Below are 20,327 nucleotides of genomic sequence, written 5' to 3'. Positions count from 1 at the left end.
AGTTTATGGTTCCCTGTAGGCCATGGCTTGACAATATGATTAAATCTGCTATATATATGCATATACATGTATAAATGATCACAAAAGAAATCCTTAACTATTTAACATGACCGGTAAAAAATTGTTTTACTTTGTTTTATACTGTGGAGTCTAACGTGGACTCATTAACTCGAAGTGTGCTCACGTGTCTACATATGAACGGGGTGTCAAATCTCTGTTACAAGTGATGGAGATTTCTGAAGGAATTGTCCTAACTAAACATAGGAGTACAGAGTCATTTTAGGCCACTCAGTGTCCAGAGGCTATTTCAAAAAAAAAGCAGTTAGCTTGTGTTTTACCTGTCTACCGTGCACAGGTATCTGGGGTGCTCCTGAGCATCTCACAGAATCACAGAATCGCAGAATCACAAAATCATCTAGGTTGGAAGAGACCTCCAAGATCATCTAGTCCAACCTCTGACCTAACACTAACAAGTCCTCCACTAAACCATACCACTAAGCTCTACATCTAAACGTCTTTTAAAGACCTCCAGGGATGGTGACTCAACCACCTCCCTGGGCAGCCCATTCCAATGCCTAACAACCCTTTCAGTAAAGAAGTTCTTCCTAATATCCAACCTAAACCTCCCCTGGCACAACTTTAGCCCATTCCCTCTTGTCCTGGCACATTGGTACCAGACTCCTAGAGGTGTCCCTGTCTGGTCAGCACAGTCAGTGGGGCCAAGGGAACTGCTCAGCTGATGTGTGGGTGTCTGCTCTAGAGGCAGATGAATCCCTCTTCACACACAGCATAAAGATCAGTCTTTAAGTTTTCTTAAATAGAGGCATCTGACACATCTCTGACACCCCAAGCAATCTGAGATAGCGGCACTGGGCTGACAGGGCTGCTGTGAGGATCATGCCTTGAGGACATAACGTGGCATAGTGGCTGGAGACAGGGTGGATGCCTATAGGGCATCTCTTATGGGCCTACAGATCACTGTGTGGGAAATGAACAAATCTTTATGTATTGTCTGGATTTCCATTGAGTATATAGGGAACTAAGACACCCAGATAACAAAAAGATGGCTCAAACTGTCTTAATCTGTGAACAGAATCCTTCTTTGGTTGTCATATAGTAAAGTACAAATGTACAGTTTAAATCTGACAGATATTTCAACCGGTGGCATTTGCACTGCACACCTGCACAATGGTTCTTGTTACCCACCTGCACAAAGGTAAGACTTTCTTCTTCACGTAAGAAAAAGTCAAAGATAATGCTTGCATCTACAGAGAGCTAGTTTTTGGCTCAGTTTCCAGATTATTAGTTTTTGTCTTGGTATGCCTGTGTTGTTTGTTTTTTTTTTACTTCAGTGATGTATTTTGGAATTTGTATTGCACACTTTCAAAATTCCCAAATGTATCATTAGAGAAGCACACCAAATTATGGGTTTTCAATGGCAAGATGCGTATCTGTCTCTTAGCATGTGCATTTTATGTAAAACATGAAGATACATCTAATTTACCCGCTACTGTGTGACTTTTATATTAAGGTTTTGCTACGAGAGTTTCAAAAATTGTTTTGAACCAGTGGCTCGTGTATGAAGGAGCAAAACAGCCAATACATTGCTGCTTTTTATTAAGGCTAATGCATGCTAATAAGTGCTAATGTCATTTTCACATAGTGGCAGTAGGCTCCAGTATAAAAACCAGTGCATTAGCCACAGGTAGACAAGAGATGGATACACCACTAAACTCAAATATCACAGATTAAAAAGGAAATAACCTGAAGTATCTGGCTGTCCCCTTCTGCTACAGAAAGACAATCCTGAGATACTGCATTTAGATACGTTTAAATCTTTCTAGTACCAGTGAAAGCCAATACTTTACAGGATCCCAGGTGTGGCTGTGAAGGTCACTATATTTCTTGTAGAAATGTTCTAGTCATTTCTGTGTACATAGGAGAGATTTCATTCCACCTTGTAAGGATAAAACAGAGATCTCCCCTGACTAAACTGGAATCCCATAAGTTAGGTATACCTCTGAAAAAAAGCAGAACAGAGAAGGGATACTATATGAAGCCAGTCAGCCATAAAAAAAAATATTGCAAAGGACGGGAAAAAAATAATGTCAAGGATTCAGTTGTATAGATTCTCGTTAACTGAGAAAAAAAAACAGAATGCTAGGTTTTTCTCTGGATACCAGCAAAAATTTCCACCTGATTTTTGCTGAACAACAGAATTGCAACATTTTTACATGTTTTTTTCTTCTGGTTAAGACAGACAATCAGCTCTCACAAGAAATCACATTTATGGTGCCCCAGGTGAGAAGCAAACGATGCATAAATGCCATTCTCTCTTTCTGCTGTAATCCTGAGACTGCACCCCTCAGCAGACTGTGATAACAGCTGTCCACCCACAAATACATAGTCTTGTGATAAGGTTAGTGTGAAAAAGGTTGGTTAATTTGATTTGTTGCATAAGAGCAGCATACAATCTCAGGAATAGTCACAGAGTAACAGAAATCTCATAACAGGCAAGGATTATTTTCTAAATAGTTATTTCAACAGTGAGCAGAGCTAGGTTTCCTGTGCAGGTTTTGTTTTACTCTCAGAAATTAGAATATTCTAGAAAACTGATGTCTTGGGCAACCCTGTGTAAGTATGATCCCTGCCCAAGCCATGCGTCTTTCCAAAGTGAGCGTTTTGGTGTCTGGGGGCTGGTGCAATGGCTACAGAAAGCTCTTGCAGTGTAGCTGACACAAACACTCCAAAAGCTGGGCTCGAGAACTGTTAAACACTAAACAAAGGAGCCATCACTGTCTTTATTCCTCTATTATTTCTAAAGTATTTGGAAGAAGACAGTTGATATAAGCATTATTCAGCCCTTTCTCAGCCTTGTTGCTACTTTTCTGTTCACTTTTAACCAGAGTACTATAAAAGCACAATCAACAAGAGATAGGATATTTTCTGTTCCTTAAAATCAGAAGCTTGCTGTGCTTTGCTAGTTTTGCTACCCATTAGCCAGAGGGAAATCTGATATTTTTCCTTTTCTAGTACATTGAAAAACGCCCCATCCAAGGAATTAGAGAAAGAAAATAGTGACTGAACACACAAAATAGACAGCAAGATGACAGCTGGATGATGGCAATAATATGTAATCTTGAGAATGAATTTTGTTCATTAAGCCTGCAGGGATCCTACACTCAGCCTCTGTAAAACAAGGTCCTTAAAAAATTGCACATAAAGACTAAAATGGCTATAATACCTCCTTTTGTAAGTGACAAAGTAATCACTTAAAAACATGAACCATGGCCCTGCAATATGACTTGGGTCTGTGTGTGAGCAGGACCCAAAGATTCGTGCTCTTTTAAAAAATGATCGTCATCAGGAAGTTCTGGAGCAGAACTATGAGAATAAGAGAAGTTGTATCGCTCTTTAAATCACGCACAGGAGCAGCTGCATTTTGGTATCTGCTGTTATCAGCTTCATTCTTTATGCCACCCCTGTTTCAAAATCTTCTCAAGAGCTGCCCTTTTCCCCTTTTATCATGTTTTCGTTTCTGAAGTGGAACTGGACACACTGAAATCTGCAGAAGACTTTTCTTTACTTCTCTGTTGGAAAGTGGTCATATTTGGTTCATCTTAACAGCCCCAGTAAAAATCCGGGCTTTCTTACATATCTACGGTAATTTCTTATCCCATAACCCTTCCTTCTCTCTTGCTGTCTTCCTGCCTTCTAATTTTTCCATCTTCTTCACCAGTGGCAATGGCAATAGGTGCAAGCAGACACTCAAGGAGCACAATAACTTCAGTAACAGCTATTATTAGCTCTATTCTTGGTAGTACCAGCAGTTGTGTACTGAAGGCTTATGTATACTCCAGAATATGATCAGCTAAACAACCACTTTCACAAGCATAGAGAAGTGACTAGACCAATCTGTACGCTCACCTCCTTTTTCATATTTAAAAGATTTTTTTTTCCAGGTATGTATGTCAATAGATTATAGAAACACGTTGGTCAAATCAGTCATTCATGTAAGTTGTTGAGGCAACATTTTCTCACACATAAGCTACCTTGGCACAAGTCAACAGCAGGTAGTAGCAAAAAATGAGTTATATCTTTAATCCACACGTGCAGCAGTTAAAGGCTTCATTGCAAATGTGTATAGTAAGGAGGGACAAGCTTCAAAGAAGGTGGGTGACTATATTTACTACACAGTGACCTGTTAATAAGTAGACTGACTAGGAGAAGGAAAAGCAAGTTAAATGGTATGGGCAAAAATCAGTGGAGTCTGTGTAAACACCAGTTAAACTTTGGAGGGTCTGAAGCAATCTGCATGGGAGCTCTGACCTCTTCTGTTTCTGACCGAGACTATTCTAATTAATGTGACTCTCCAGGGCCCCTGAACTGATGATTAATTTTGTGCATGTACCTGATCACCATAAGTAGAAGCCCAGAAATTCAGATTGCGGATGCTTCACTATATGCTACTGAGGAATATTTTCTGTTTGCATGCAAGACATGAAGTCCCACAAAAGAACTGCTCAGGCACTGCTTTGAAAATTCACTCCACACTAGTCAGCTCCTTTTTCATTCAGCCTTACTAAGACCGAGTGTGACCTTCTCTATATGTGATTTTATTTAAGCTATAAATAGCATACTTTGTAAGAGTATATTTTCTCATCATTTCCAAGAGTATTTAAATACACCATGGGCTTTTTCTTCATGCACTTTTGCTAGGAGGTGGTTGCATGTTGACACTTTTGCCTTAACAGCAGAGAAGTAAGTCTTATTAAAATTGATGGTTTCTACTACGTGACCTTTTCAAAAGGTGTTTTACATCTAACTTCAGATTCCCAAGCAATCAAAAACCTATTATTTATGCTACATTTCTGTCCCATTTAATTTTCTCACTCCTCTTCTCCCTAGAAACAATTAGAAACCAGACAGGTTTTTCTCTAGCTTTGACGAAGAGACTACTTCTTAATGGCACGCAAACAGGAGCTTTCTGAAACAACATCATATCCCTATACAGATGGAGATACAGGCGGCCAGTGAGTAAATAATAAATCCGGGCTGCCTCCCCACTGGGAAAATTATAAGTGTCAGAGCATGAGCCCAGGCACTCTGGTGCAGTCAGCTGCTCTGCAGAAAGGGTGGTGGATCTGCAAGGTCATGATGCCACGGGACGCCTTGGAGACCTGAGCATGTGCTTCGACCCCAGAGGATGCCCTTGGTGAGAGGTGCAGGTCCTCAGCAGCTAGCTCACACTTTTGTATGCAATTTCACCACAAACACCTAAACCGTCCCTTGGTGCATGCCACTACAGTGGCTTTATCCCCATTTTCTGAGGAGAGGAAAAAGTGTGTGGACTAAAGGTGAAGAATGGTGACACAAGGGTTAACATTGCTTGAATGTCATTTTAATTTTTTTTTTCTTTTTTTTTCCACAGATGCATTTCTAGTGCCATGCTGGGATGCTAACAGACGAGGCACGTCTGTTTCCATGTCCCTTAATATTTCAACCTTTTATCTTCTGGTCCAGTGAGAAAGTGGTGCAGAACTGAAATGCCACCCGTACTGTGACAATTCAATTGTTGTTTTATATTTTTAAAATGTCCTGTTGTTCATGGAAATATGACACCACTAGAAAACCAATAGGAACTATCTGGAATTAGTTATTTGCCTCAAACACCAGATTTTTAGCTGCAGCAAATTCACCTTTCCTTTGTAAATATCTGCTAGGAATGGGATCAGCTGGATTAAAATAATTGACGAGTTAAAGTATCACTACAAGAAAAAGAGTTTGTTATAAGCAGTACAAGGTCAAAAGGATGCCACACAAAAAATATCGTTATTTTTCCTTAGCTTTTTGTTGTATCTTTGAGTACAAACTGAGATTTGACACTAAAGGACGTACACTAATCCTGGCAGCTTGTGCCCTTATGCTTTTAGAGTATATCACTGATGAATTTTGCTCTTTCATGACCATTGAGGATTTTGCATTTCCATCTTAGCATTTAAAACACGTTTCCTGCAAGTGAGAAGGACGATGGTGAAACACTGCAGAAATGCTTTGGGTATATTGACCTTGAACTAGGCATCTCTTGCTGGCAGCATAAGGCTGGTTACTGCTGCTTCTCATCCGGGGCTGGTGGAGTAGCATGAGGGAGAGCACTAGTTGGTGACAAAATACGAGCACTGTGCACATACATGACCGAACACATACAGAGGTGGGAGAGGTATTTGAATCAAACTCACCAATTAACAAGAATAATTCCACATCCTTTTCTGCACTATATAACATACAGTTTTGTATCAAGAGTTCAAGCAAGGAAAATTGCTTTTTTTTTTCTTTTCTTTTTTTTAAATAAAACAACCAATTTTGAAATTGCAGAGCAGGTAAATACAAAAAATTGTATAGTTTGAAAAAAAATTGCAAGTTAAGTGTACTTCTCAATAAAAAGGGACTGATATTTATTTCATAGGCTATTATTTCTAGAATTGCTAAGTCCTTTACTGCTACACTGCAGTAAGTAAAAGCCAAGGGATTATTGATGTATGCTCTAATTAACCATTTTCCTCTGGATCTGTGGGACCACCACCTATTCTAATAACAGAAGATGAAAAATAGGCATAATTCAAAACAATAGCGAAGTATAGCATGTGAATGGGTGGAGAAAAGCAGACAAAACCAAGCAGACAAGCGGTGGTAAAATGATTAATGATTTGTTCAAAAAACTCCATTGATTTGATAATTCGGGGCTGAATGAAGTGTATTTTGGAAAGACCAATTAGCTGATGGCTAGGAGGAGATAACAGTGTGTGGAGTGCCCTTGCTGAGTGCGTAAGGACAGCAGCATCTAAAGGTTAAAAATGGATGCGTAAGAACCTGCTAGGAAACAATTCAGCACCAAACACGCATAAGGTCAAGTGTGAAAACAGTTTCCTGTTTATTCTGTTTTCTATCTCCAAGCACAGAAGAAATCAATAATCCCATGTAGTGCACACTTCTGAATAAGAACTAACCACCCCATTCTGGGCTCATTCACATGAACTCCATGTATTGCTAATAATAATAATAATTTTTAAAAAGGGTCTTTTTTCTCCATCACCATAAATTAGGGCCAATAGTTTACCTCTTCTTGGTGCTGCTTTAAATACAGCATAGTTCGTGGCCACTACACACCTGAGAGGGACTTCAGCAGACTCTACAGGCAATGCTGAAACATCCAAGAATGGGAGGAAGAATTTGCCCTAATTCAAGGAGCAGCATTTTACCTTCCTCCTCTCCCTCTCTTTGCTGCTCTCTCTCTTTAAACAGGGGTGATTGCCTATGGGAGCTGAGGCAGGGATTCACAAACCCCATTCCATCAGTCAGTCCTCTTTGGTGCACCTGAGTTTCTTTTCTCTGTTAGCAAACATTGATTTTCTTAGTTTTGTTTCTTTTGAGGTTTACTCTCCAAGGCTCCGCTCGCTCTCATTGTGCTGCTGCAGATCATCAATAACAGCACAAAAAACTCTGACAATAATGTGGGCTACCTACCTGCTGCTCTGGAGCCAAAGCACAAAAGCACAAAAGGAAGCAGAAGGAAGATGCTCTGGTGGTTGATCCCTCCTTGAAACACTGCTCTTCTGTGATGCCAACAGCAAAACTTTGCGGTGGTCGGGCTGCAGCTGGGCAGAGACCTCTGCCTAGCACCATGGCTGGCAGCATCCCTTTGGTTCACTGGTCTCTTGTGTGTCTCCACTCAATTTACCCATCCCTTGTAAAGTTTTAGGTGGGGACCATCTTTTCAACTGCTGTGTCACAGGGAAATGGTCATGTTTCACAGAGTCACAGAATCACTGAATCATCTAGGTTGGTCCCCTGGGTGCAGACTCCTGTGCGATGCGTGGGCATCCCAGACCTGAGGGTAGCCCTGCCACCCCCCACAGCTTGCCCAGCCACAGAGGGAGCCCAAACTTCCCTGAGCAGCATTCTGGAAATGGCACTTCAACCCAGCAGATATCACATCTGAAGAGCCATCCATCCCCTCCTGTTGGACAGGCTTGGCCTGACGTAACCCCCGTGCAGTGCGGGGACATCTGATGTGCCCAAGTTAATATCCAGGCCTGGAAGCACAGCAGCTGAAAAGGCTGGCTTGGTCTCGCATTTTGCAGGCAGAACGTAAACTGCTTGAACTTCTATTTTTAACTGAAGTTCTTCAGGATTTTGCTACCACAGCTACAACAAAAGGCTTTTCCAGAACCGTCCTCTTCTGAGACTCAGAAATATTTGTCTAATTACCGTCCTAAATATGTTCACAGCCACTTTCTACCCACTGTCTCTTGCACTAGCAACATTCATTAGTCTGAATAACAGCTATTTCACAGGCGGCAGCACAGGAGGCCTGGTGGGGAGCCCCAAAAACGAGACAGACTTGTGGGCATCCCAAATCCATTTTTCAAGGAACTCTTCAAGGATGGGGGAATGGCTGGGTGAGAGAGCTGCATGGAAGCCAGGCTCTCAGCTGGTGGGGAAAACTAGCAACTGTAGGAAAGATTTCTGGATGAAAACCAATAAATGCATTATTATACAGGATTTTACATGCAGTGGGACCCAGTTAGCTTCACTTGGGAGTGAAAGACAAATTTTCCTTGGCCATTATTGCGTCTCCACACCTGATGTAAGATGGTTTCCAGGGGAAGAAAGAAAATCTTCAGAAAAAAAGTGGAATCTTCATCTGTGGATTTAACTAATAGGAACTTAGCATTAGAAGGGAGGAAGGAAGGAAGGAAGGAAGGAAGGAAGGAAGGAAAGAAGGAAGGAAGGAAGGAAGGAAGGAAGGAAGGAAGGAAGGAAGGAAGGAAGGAAGGAAGGAAGGAAGGAAGGAAGGAAGGAAGGGAAAGAAAGAAAGAAAGAAAGGAAGAAGAAGACAAGGAAAGAAAGACAGACAAGGAAAGAAATGAGGAAGGCTTATCATTTCAACTTGCATGCAAGAATGCTTAACTCAGCAAGTTAGAAGCTAAATTTGCACCCAGACCCATCGCTTTCTCTCTTGTCTTAATATACTCATCAGTTCTTAGCTGATGGAAAAATCTGATTTCCATGCATGGCCAGAATACAGTTTTTGGGCTTCTGGAGAGATATTTTCTTCCTTTTCATGACGTGTGGCTAAACTAAGTCATCAGAGGCTTCCCTGGCACAAACAGTACTGAAACTAATGGTAGCAACAGGCTCTGATTTAATTGCCCCAGCCTAGGGATACCACCTTCTAGAGGTATCTCCAAAATTTAGCGTAAGAATTCAAAATTAAGTCACAATTTCTCATTATTACTCCCAGAGCTGCTGCTGCTCCTTCCAAACAACATAAACCTGGAGGTGCCTTCACAGATATGCCCTCCCCATCTTGGACTCGCTTTCAGTTTTTTTGTCCCAGATTTCTGCTCGTAGCATCCAATTTTGCCTGTATTTAACTACTTAACAAGTGGGTATTCTTCAACGGTTTTTCCACCTATATTCAGGCTGGTAAGTCAGCTCTTCCTCTCTGACCTGGAGGGTAAAATTGTTTCCATAGTTTTTCAGCTTTCCAAAGCACATCAATAAACTATTTTGAAGATTGTTTTACTAAGTTTGTATAAAGCGCAAACACTCACTTCTAGTTTTGTTTTTAAGTATTGCCTTCTCAGAGTTCACTGATGACTTTCAGATACTTGGGAGCATGTTATGCCTCTGGCAGACTTCCTGGGAAATTTACGAGTGCAACAAGCCTCCAGTTCTTCAGGGGACTTTGAATAAACTTATACATCAGCATAACAAGAATGAGCAGCAAGCTGCTGCTGGTAGTCACGGACATTAGAAGACTGCCCAGGGACAGGACGCTTAGGAAATTAATAACCTTTACACTCTAAGTTCTGCTTTTAAAATGTAGAGGAGATGAAATGGTTGTTTGTGGATATGAAACCAGATCAAAACGACTGAACAGAACTCTGGAAAAATATTTAGGTGTATGGGTCATTTGTCAGCTTGGGCAAGGCAAGTAAGCTGGATAATAAATAGTTTTACTTAAGTGCATACAGCAAAGTTAAGAGATATTCCTGTTGAAGGCTGACTCCTACCATTTCAGATTCGTATGGCAGGACTTGTGGTGCCAGGACTTTGTCTTAGAGGAATGGACCACCTGAGCTGGAGGGCTAGTTTTAAAAACAGAAGAGATTTTGTGCACATCTGAAGGCACATCTCTTTCTGAAGTTCAGGAGCTGACTAAGCCGTTATGTTTCAGGTTGCTGCAGGTCACTGGTGGACATACTACAAGATGACCCATGTTGCTTGTGTATATTCTGCATGCCAGATGTAGCACATGGCTGGACATGAATAATGGAGTCATACTTACATGTGGGATCCTTTGATAAGGGTCTGACTATAGGCTGGTGCTTTATGGGGAAGGCAACGTTGCATTAGGCTGTTGTTGAGACCTAGGGTCCGAGATGAACTTCTTTTGAACATGGGGCTGTGCCAAAGACCCCAGACACTTCTGTGTGTGGAATAACATAGTGAGGGAGCCTGGAACACAGCAGGAGGCAAAGCTCTTGTGGCAGAGGCATGCAAAGTAGGAAGCACCTGGGTAAGCCTCCCACTTGGCAGTGGCACCTGGCAAGCCTGGTAAGAAGTGACCCCAAGACACCACGCTGCGTCACGTTTAGTCCCGTAAACCCCATTCTACAAAGGAGCAACACGCAGCCATTATACCGACAGAGCCATATGCCTCCAGCCTCCCCTAAATTAAATCTTCTCCCAGCCTTGCCACTTTTCATAACACAGAAGCCAATGGGTATCACTGGGTTATGGGCATCTTCAGCACTGCTCTGTGGGGGTGGCCTTGGCAAGCACATTTCCAAATGTCCGTGTACACCAAGATTTTCAAAAACACTCATTTCCTGCTGGGCTCTCCATGCCCACAACAGTGTGGCCTCAGGCTTTTCTCCACAAGACCTTAAAGATTCTAGACTCGAAAGTCCTTCAGGCAATGACTGCCTTTTTGTGCATATTTTTATAACACCAAGGAGACCTGAGCTTAGTGGAAGCCATCAAATGGAAAGCACTGCTTTGGAATGGCTCACAAATAAAGAACAAAGGATGACTCTCAGAGAGGAGGACTTCATTTGATAACAAGAAGATGCTAAAATAATTATTATTTGGAGCCCAAGAAACTGGGATTTGCAAAGTTGGGGGTCATTTTAAAGTAAACCTACTTTAAAGTTTGTTTTAACTGATTGCTTTAACTTGATCATCATTCACCTCAGCAAAAGAACAGGTGGTCAGGGCTTTCATGTTTGGTAGTTCATACTGCATTTATGCTTACATGCCCTGCAGTACCCCACATCAGAAGGAAACAGCACAGTAAAATAACACACACACACACACAAAAAAAAAAAAATTAAGCCTGCTTTTATGTTGCATTGTTGTTTTGGCTATTGTTGCTAGCAGAGATTCACAGGAGAAGAGTAGCAATTAAAAACCACTGGAGTGACTTCGGGTCATTTTTAATTATTTGTGACACTAGCAATGAAATGCTAATTCCAAGTCAGCGCAGTTAAGGCTTACCATCCCTGCAGAAACTCCTGCTAGCGAAGTTCCAGCCATGTTATCACAGAAATGGCACACTTTGCTGCTTCTGGGAAACTTAACACCCAAGGGGACACAATCAATGAAGGTGTGACTCAGACAATCGCACATATGAAAGGAAAGGCAGCTTGGGCTCCAAAGCCGGAGGCAGAATTGGACTCGGAGGGAATTGCATGTGCTTGGGTAACAATCTCTAGGACACACCAGATTTGAAGATGGTGGGGGAGGATGAACAAGGGCCCATTTCTGTTGATGGTGGCCTGGAGAGAGTTGCTGTATATAAGGTACAAGGGAGATGTGAGACCTTCCGAGCCCAACCAAAGGCAAAGAGACATTTCTCACTGCTCCTCTGCCTGGCTGATGATGAGCTGTTCGCACCCCGAATCACCAAACTGGCTTCACAGCAACTGGCTTCTAAAAATTGCAAAGCAAAATGTGAAAACGGAAGGGGAAAATGTTTCTGAAATCCAGAGGCCACGCATTCAGTCCCTGAATAGACCTTGTCAAAGGTCCCTGGGTGCAATGTAGTACTTTTAGGCCATTTGCTTTATTTTTAGATCAGACAGGTTTCTACTGGTTTGACCCATTTTTTATTCTACCTGATCAAAGTAAAAAGGCAAAAAGCTTTTCCCCTTCATGCCACGCAACGTGAGAGCTTTTATTCACCACAGCACAACTAACAGTATCAGAAAAGGGTTTTCTTCTACTTTGTAAAGTATCTAAATATATAAAAAATATACTTATGTTAAATATTGTCATTATATGGAATAGAAATAATAATAATGGAAGCAGAAAACAACTACTTCTAATGGGAACATACTGATCAACACTGACACATCTTGCTTGTATTGCTTAATACTCCAAGAGCCTAACAAAAAGACACAAACACTATTAAAGGATTTTTTCACTCAAGTATTTTAAAGTTTTCCTTGTACCTGCTGCTGCAGTTTTGACCATAAAAACAGAAGATTGACTATGCTGAGCCAAGCTAAGGATCCAATATCCTGTCTTTGGCAGAGAGCAATAACAGATGCTTAGAGAAAAAATGTAAGAAATAGTGCATTTATGGAGTGATTGTTCCCCTGGTATGCACTCGCTGTTTCCAGCAATAACCATTTAAGAGTTTCCCAAGCTGGCCGTGGCATCCAAACCATCACGTTTAATGAAGGAGTGCTCTCGCTGGGCTGTCACCAGGTTGTTGTAATTAGGTACCAGGTAATTCTGTGCCAGCTGGAGGTGGGCAGCATCCAGACAGCTCCCAAAAAGGGCTCCGAGGGACAGTCTTGGGGGGAAACCTCCCACCTGGCACCCTTCCTCCCACAAATGGGGGACCTGCCACTCGTCTGCGTGCAGCCTCACAGACACCGGCACAGCATCCCTCAGATTCACCCCTGTGTAGGTGCCCTGGTCTGTGGTGCTGTTCCTGGGGGTGAAGTGACAATTAAAAGAAAAAAGAAAGAAACATGAGCACTTCCAGAAGCTCTCATGGTAGCTATTGCTGCTGGAGAGCTGTAATTTTGTGTATGTTTCAGAAAAAAAGAAGTAAAGCTTGTACACACTTCCCCATGGCTTACTGAAGCAGTTTCCCAGTAACTGAGCATCCTTCTTTATGAATGTTTCAAATGACTGAATGACTGAGTCCTCCCTTAGGTCTAAGACACTGCTTTCCAGAAGAAATTCAATAAATCCAATTTCAATAAATCCAAGTGCTCTTCTCCCCTTCCATTATTTTTCTCTTTGTGCTCAGACCTAACAGCCTCACTATATTTGCTTGTGAAAGTCCGACCCACTGTGTTGGTATGTGTTACGGATGCATTTAACCACTCAAGTCCCAGTTACCCACTGTTGGTGAGCTCTGATCTGAACAGGGTCTGGCTGGGTGCACTTGGACTACGTCCATGTCCAGGTGCCCAGGAAAAAAAGGGGTCAAAAAAAGCAGAGAAAACAGACAATGTCACAAACAGTTTACAAGTATTTGTATCATGGAGCCATGGACAAGCTGGATTTTACCTAACCTGCCTGTGGTCAGCCCCCATGGTAGCCTGTGACTGAGATGTGCCTTTTTAAGTTGAGTTTTCCCGTAGCTCTGACACACCGTGCAAATCTGGGACAACACACCAACACACCTCTTCACTCCTACTTTGTGTGATCCAGGATTTATGAACTTGATCACATCTGATGGCTGTTGCTGCAGTAGATTTGCAAACTCTTGCTCAGCTATTAGATAGACGCCTTAGAGTCCTGCATTACAGTGAAAAATACATCCACATAGATGCTGATGTCCCAGTGCTTACAAACTGCATTTTGGGGAATGTCTAATTGTTCCAAGTGCAAGAGCCACACAAAGCAGACACAGATGGTGAGACCTTACTGGTCCCTCCTATCCCAGATCTCAAATAACAGGCTGGTTCAGCCTAAACAAGAAGCCCAACTGCAACGGGGGTCACTTTGGTGAAGGGCTGGGTGATGGATGAGGTGTCTCAGCCACCCCAGATGAGTTACTGTGCTGGATGCTGGTTGGTCACAAATGCAGCCTTGGGGGTTATGAAGCACATGAAGGGCAGAGCACTTGGAAATATAATTTACATGTAGATAAGTGATCAGTGTCATAGAATCATAGAAGGGTTTGGGTTGGAAGGAAACTTAAACTAGTTTCAACTCCCTGTCATAGGCAGGGACACCTCCCAGCAGACCAGGTTGCCCAAAGCCCCATCCAGCCTGGCCTTGAACACCTCCGGGGATGGGGCATCCACAGCTTCTCTGGGCAGCCTGTTCAGTGCCTCATCTCCCTCAGAATGAAGAATTTCTTCCTTATATCTAAGCTAAACCTCCCCTCTTTTAGATTAAAGCCAATCCCCCTTGTCCTATCACTACACCCGCTGACAAAGAGTCCCTCCCCAGCTTTCCTGTAGGCCCCTTTAGGTACTGGAAGGCCTCTATAATTTTGGCCCGGAGCCTTCTCTTCTCCAGGCTGAACAACCCCAACTCCCTCAGCCTGTCTTCATAGGAAAGGTGCTCCAGCCCTCTGATCATCTTTCTGACCCTCCTCTGTACCCCATCTAACAGGTCCATGTCCATCTTGTGATGGGGGACCCAGAACTGAACACACTGCTCCAGGCAGGGTCTCACGAGAGTAGCATCAGAGAATCACCTCCTTTGATCTGTGTCACCTGTGACCATTTCCACAAAGGCAGACCACGGAAAATGGAAGGATTTGGAAGATCCTTCTTGGCCCCACTTTCAGGGCTAAGCAGAGAAAGCCACAGCAGAAAGCATACATGACATCTACACAGGGAAGCTGTAAGGACTTTAGGTTAGGAGGCTGTCATACTAATGACTTTTTTGGGCTACTTATGTTTTTAACAACTCCTTCCACCCACTGCTCAACAGAGAACACTTCACCAGAAACCAGCCTCATCTCTTTACACTACCACAAAACATCCCGGACTTCTCTTCTGCAGTGCTTGTGTGTCGCTCCTCACCTGCCTGACTCTTCTTGACAGCAAGCTTGCACAGCTTCAGCCAGAAGAGCAATTTTACCAAAGAGGATGAAATAAAGCAGGGTGTCATTGTTCCAACTCTTGTTTTTATTAATGTCCTTGGCTTTGAAGCAGCCTGAGATACCATGCTACACCATCATTTGCAAGATATTTTTTTCTTTCTTTTTTTTCTCTGTGAGCTCTGAGGAATTCCTTCTCCCTCTCACTATCACTTTTACAGTGTACTATACACTCACTTGCAGGTGTTAGTAGAGATAATTTTTGTGCCAATTAAAGTTCTGCTTTGGCACAGAGATCATACAGCTTTGCAAGTTGCTTTTCTCCCTCTTCGAGAATTATCCTTCTTTCTGCACCTCAGCTTTGAGGACAGCTCTGTACTAAACAGTGGCACGACCTGACTTCCTGGGCTGCTCAGCATGATTTTGTACGGAATCTGCTGGCGACACATCTGATGCCACCACTGTCCCTGATTTCCCAGCCTTGTTAAGCTGATGTGGTGAACCTGCTCTTCATACTGAGAGTGTCCTTGCTGCCCTCAGGCTCTACTGACTGCGTGACTCCAAGTCTGCAGCAGCATACTTGTAGTTATTAGAGGATGATGACAGAAATTGCCAGTATTTACTCCCTTAGTTCCTTCCCACCCAACTAAATGCTGGGGAAAGATGGAAAAGAACAATGGAAGGATTTTACTTTGATTTGTGCTCCTGATAGCATTACCCCACTGCACACAGGAAAGAAAATCTCTCTCTCTTGCATCCCTTGTCTTAGCACACAGAAGCTGAGCAGCGTAAGAGATGTTTAACCATGAAGCTAAATGCCATATGCAGTCACAATAGTGAATGGCAACCATGCCCTCGCTGCAAGACAGCAGCAGTACCCTGTGTGCTCACAGGCTGTGAGCATCACTTCGCAGTGCACATGCAGCGAATTTCAGACGTTGTTGTGCATTGTGCAGTGGTGAAATTTTTTAACTAATTCACGTGCAGTTCGAGTCAGTTAATCCCTTGCCGAGACAGCTTACCTGGCAAATATTTCGACATGGCATAAAATCCTGTGGTTTGTGTTAGATGAATCCTTGAGGTAGAAGCCCCAAATAGCATAATTAGTAATGTCAAGCAAAGATGTGGGCACATAACTAAATGTGGGTGAACCACAGCTGATCAAATCACTGCACACAGCTGAGTATACATGTGGGCATGTGTGTAGCCAGCCTGAAACTGTGAAATAAATCACATTAGCTTCAAGGGCCCATTAAGGAGAGGCACCACAGGATCATTGCAGCCATAGGGAAACTTCATGCTGGCTTCAATGGACATTACATATAACCCTGTGCTTTTTCATTCCCTTTCCCTCTTGATGTAAAAATTGTTATGAAAAAATAACACCATTCTCTGCTTTTCACGTTAAAGCACAGAAGGAAAGCAGTACTTCAAAATGTTTCCCCAAATGATGAACTATTAGTCAACAAATGTCATCTGTAGTGGTATTTCTCATCCAACCTGTATTGGGTTTACATGGCAAGGTTTTGGTAGCAGAGGGGCTGCAGGGGTGGCTTCTGTGAGCACAGCCCAGCAGCTGCCCCATGTCAGATCACAGCCAGCTCCAGCCAGCTTCAAAAAGGACCCACTGCTGGCCAGAGCCGAGACAATAAGTGACGTTGTGTGCACCTCTGGGAGAGCAGACCGAAGTAAAGGAAAACAACAACAACAACATCCTGCTGTGTTACAGCAGCTGGGAGAGAGGAGTGAGAAGCAGCCCTGCAGACCCCAGGGTCAGTGCAGCAGGAGGGCAGGAGGTGCTCCAGGCAGGCAGCAGCAGTTCCCCTGCGGCCTGTGGAGAGGCCCCTGGTGGAGCAGGCTGTCCCCCTGCAGCCCACGGGTCCCACACGGAGCAGATCTCCACGCTGCAGCCCGTGGAGGAGCCCCCGGTGGAGCAGGTGGATGTGGCCTGGAGGAGGCTGCGGCCCATGGAGAGCCCCCGCAGGAGCAGGCCCCGGGCCGGAGCTGCAGCCCGTGGAGAGGAGCCCACGCAGGAGCAGGGGGTCTGGGGGGAGCTGCCGCCCGTGGGGGACCCGTGCTGGAGCAGTTTGCTCCTGGGGGATGGACCCCGTGGTACGGAGCCGTGTGGGAGCAGTTCTCGAAGAGCTGCTGCCTGTGGGAAGCCCAGGGGCAGAGAGTAACCATGAAGGAGTGGCAGAGATGAAGCGTTAGGGACTGACCGCAGCCCCTGTTCCCCATTCCCCTGCACTGCTCGGGGGGAGGAGGGAGATCTTCTCCCTCAGGAGAGGGTGGATGGGGGGAAGGTGCTTTTCATTCACTTTTCGTTTCTCACTGCTCTAGTCTGCTAGTGATAGGCAATGAATTATATTAATCTCCCTATGCTGAGTCTGTTTTGCCCATCACGATAATTGTTGAGTGATCTCCCTGCCCTTATCTCACCCCTTGAGCCCTTTCCATCGTATTTTCTCCCGCTTTCCCTTTGAGGAGGGGGAGTGAGAGAGAGGTTGTGGTGGAGTTCAGCTGCCCAGCTGGGTAAAACCACCACATAACCATAGCTTGTAAATGAACATATGCTTAGAGTCAAGGAAAAAAAAGATATCCAGACATGGAAATCAGACATCATAAAAAGCAGGTGTCACAGTTCAAATTATTGAGCACAATTTGTCTCAAAAAAAAAATAGTGCATTTATTTCAAAGTTGAGGTGCTAGATTTTGAAAATTATGTCACTCCTAAATTTTTCTTGGAGTTGAAATACAAAGATAAGCTGCACTCCAGCTGACATGCAAATATTGCAATCACCGGAGACAGAAAAAATGAAACGCTATTGCTAATGCAATCTTCTATTACAAATTCTGTGCATATCATATACAGGTGGGAATGCAAACGTCATTAAGTTTTCCAAAAAGTCATGCTTCCACAAAAAAAAAAAGCAATTTTTTCAGTACGTAACACAAGGTTAGTGAAAGATCCCTTGTTATATAATCATGCAGAAATTTCCTTGGCATTGTGGTATCTAAATGCCGTGCAAAACAAAAAGATAAAATAAAATTTTGCCACAGAGATGATCAACCTACTGATCTTGAATGTGTGTGCAGTGTTAGCCCTCTAGTGTTAGGGGAAAAAAAAAAAAAAGCCTTTACATTTGTTGTAGTTCTGAGATACCTTAAAAGATGGCTCAGCTATTGAAAACTGTTGAAATGACCTATCTTTGGCATTTCTGACTGTCCAGCTCAGGAGCGTTATGATGTTTGATCAGAACTGTGTCTGACAGAACATCTATTAAAATACATCTCCGCAGCTGGATTGGCTCAGAGAACCAGTTGTACAGATTGTACTAAGACATTTTCCTACTGAAAAGCACTGACTAACTTCAGAGAAGAAAGACATTATAAAAGCAACCCAAGCCCAAGCTAGCAGCATTTGTACAAACTGTTTCTGAACAGCGAAGTAAGAGGGAGCTTGGTGCCCCTGACTCCAATGGCATGTGACAGGAGCAGCATGGCCACACTGCGTGGGGAGAACCCTGTCACATCCATAAGATGTAACACTTGGTCCTGAATATCCCGTGGGCCATGTTTGGTGCTTATATGGCCCTCGTAAGCAGCCATCACATATTCTTTGCGTGTTTTGTTCAGTTCAGTTGTCTGGAATAAGGCAAGGGACATGTTGCACCAACCATAGCGTGAAGCTGAGAGGACATGCTACATGCTCTGTGGCATGGAAAGGGGCTTCTAGGGATGACTGGGAGCACAAAGCTGCTCACGTCCTATCTGAGGGCTGTGCAAGGCAGCGGGAGCAACACACAGCATAATCTCATCCAAAATGTCTCCTGGGAGGGTGTTCCCAGAGGGAATTACCCAAACTGCCCAGCAATGTCTTGGAGCAACCGGGCTGGGGGGGCCTGACACAGAGCTGGAGCTGAGCTTAGCCAGAGACTCAAAGAAAGACTTCCTCTATACAAAGAATTTACAGCCATATAATTAAAGGTGAGGCTTTTAAAACCAGTTAAGATAGCTGATACATAGACCTGTGGGAGCACTCTTGCCCTTAGAATAAAACCAAGGTTATTTGGGTTTAACAAAGATCAATAGAAAAAAAAATCTTTAAAGTGAAATAAGCATTTCCACAGGTATTCAAACTGATTTAGTGAAATCAATTTGCAATAACAGGTTAAGTTTAAGCTGGTGCAACTTCCTTGTGTAGATAAGCTCTTACAGCTATACCTTGAATTGAAGTATGCATACAAAGCCGAAATACATTTATAGGCCAAGGTCAGAAATACATTCTTACTGTTGCTGATCCAATTAAGACAAAAGTTTTAATATTTGGCTATTAAAACCAGGAGTATTTGGCAGACCTCAGGAGCAGAAGCAACTGGGTGAAACATTAAACTGGCCAAGTTCAGGGCATCGTACTTCCTGGTGGGAGAAAAGGTGGAGCCGGTTACAAGCAGCCGTGTTTGAGAACTTCTTACCCACAGCAGCTAAAACCATTCACTGGATCATGCCCTCAAGAGCATCCACAACACAAGAGTGGATTACACACACACTTAACATCACAGATCTAAAAGTTTTGGCAGAAAAGCTCAGGTGAGCCTCACTGTGCCCATCACCTGCTCTTGGCTGCCCGGGCACCACAGTGCTGGAGGTTTCCCTTCCATGGTGGAGCAGCCAGCTGGGCCCTGCATCTGCTCACCTTCTGTGGCCAGCATTTGGCTAAACCACTTCCAGCAAAAACAGCAAAATGTTCTATTTATTTATTTATTTTTGTATGCAATATACTGATAACAAAGGCAGTGATCCTCTTTTTCCTCTGTCACTTTTCCATATGACATTATTCTTATGCCAGATACAAAAATTTATAGGAAAAAGAGAACTTTTTCCGTATGGAAATATCTGAGTGAGTTTTTGTGCATCATAACTATTCATGTGGAAAAGCAGTTTTTGTCTGACCGAAATATTGAAAATTTTAAGTCAGAAACAGCAAATAGGTGACATTTTCAGCTAGAAACAAACAAACAAAAAAACCTCAAAACCTCTTCGTTTTGAAACCGAGGTGCATTTGAAAAATTAATATATCAAGGAAACAGTAAAAGGTTTCTAAAAATATGTTGTTTTTTTTTTCTTTATTCTTAGCTTGGCCAGAACAACTGAGAAGCTTGTCTTTAAGCAGAGACACAGATTTTTATATTTTTTGCTTTTAAATAGGTGCTAAAACAAACAAATGGGTAACTCTATTTTC

This window comes from Anser anser (genome assembly GCF_964211835.1).
Source record: "Anser anser genome assembly, chromosome: 1".
Classification (NCBI taxonomy): domain Eukaryota; kingdom Metazoa; phylum Chordata; class Aves; order Anseriformes; family Anatidae; genus Anser; species Anser anser.
The sequence above is the reverse complement of the archived record's forward strand: the minus strand, read 5'-3'. Positions refer to the sequence as shown.